Genomic DNA, 1,566 nt, shown 5'->3' with positions numbered 1-1,566 from the left:
ATTTCTAGTAGAACCAATCATGCATATATATATCATCAATGTCTCACAAACCATCATATTAATTAATTCACACATACACACATGTATAGCTATATACAATTTCTCCTACATATGCATGTTGCCTTCGGAGCCCGTGGAATTAGCCTAATTGGTGCCTTCGGAGCACGATGACAATTGGAAGTGGTTTTCATGAGGGCGGTAGCGGGTAATAGTATTCTCCCTTCGGATTTATGACCTGGTCGAGCAAAAATCCCGCTATTTCCTCTTGAAGTGCTTCTACGCGCTCCGTTTCTAGGAGCTTCTCCCGCACCTCTCTGAACTGTTAAGAAGGAGATCAATATGCATGTGTATTAGTTGTGTGACTAGATATCGATAATGGTGTAAAAATTGTGAATAGTGTTCTGACAAGCGTACCTATTCCTGTCTTTGAGATCTACTCCTTCCGGACGCCATCATGTGAATGTTCTCGCAAACGCAGAATGCACACAAACCAGTCCCCTTCGCCTGCTTCAGGGCCTTTACGAGAATGGAATTTGATCAGATAATAATTAATCAAGCATGATAATTAAGAAGATGGCAGCTAGCTAGCTAGCTAGTACTACTTAATTACTTACCTTGGGTCTTCCCCATTTAAGCTTTTTTTTCCATTCGCCTTCCGTGACGCTGATGAACCTTGCCAAGCCCTGCCCGCCGACAAAGAAAATGAATAAAGGGGTTATTAAATAGTTCATATCATGAAATGACGAACTAAATAGGCCGAGATATATAGTTAATAATGATTGAAATTACCTGTTGACTATCCCAAACAAGATGTTATAGTCAGTTTTTTCTTTGAGTAGTGAGTCTAGTATTTCAACTGTTTCGGCGTCAACTTTAATGATACACAAGATCCAGTGAAATCTGCATGCACACACGTTTGCATGTCTTAATTAAGCAGGCATATGTAAGCAAAAACATGTAGCTAGCTAGTAGCTAGGCAAAAACAGAGAATTTGTAGTACAAGACAGTGTGACTCACTGGAAGTAGTATATCTTCATTGTATTTGAGGCGCTTCAAGAACTCTAGCATGTTGTCCTCTACAGCCTTTTGATGATGTGGATTTATTAGCCATGTGTATTCATTAACGGTGTTTGGGTCAATGAACCCAATGCCAAAGCGTCCACCTTTTCTCATTTCATACATCTTCATCCTGCATAATACCACAGAAAAGAATATAGTGAGGATAATTACAGGTAATGATTGATCAAAAGGATCACTACAGCTAGTTTGAGACTTAAATTACAGAAAGAAATCACTTACAGACAATAGCAACTGACGATATATTTGTCGAGTGCGTCTTGATTGTATAACTGAAACAGTTCAGAATACCCAACGGACAGAGCTTTCTCATGAAAGTAATGCTCCTCCTTGACATTCACCATGAGGGACAATCGATCGGAAATCTTGGTAATGTTCATGTACCATTGATACAATTCATACATTCTCGTTGGGAGGTTCTTGACCTTGTCTGGCTCGACCAAAGGTTGGCTCCGGACATATTTCCGTTTTATTTCATGCTCTTTAAGC

The sequence above is a fragment of the Triticum dicoccoides genome, chromosome 1B, assembly GCF_002162155.2.
Source record: "Triticum dicoccoides isolate Atlit2015 ecotype Zavitan chromosome 1B, WEW_v2.0, whole genome shotgun sequence".
Lineage (NCBI taxonomy): Eukaryota > Viridiplantae > Streptophyta > Magnoliopsida > Poales > Poaceae > Triticum > Triticum dicoccoides.
Note: the sequence above shows the minus strand (reverse complement) of the source record.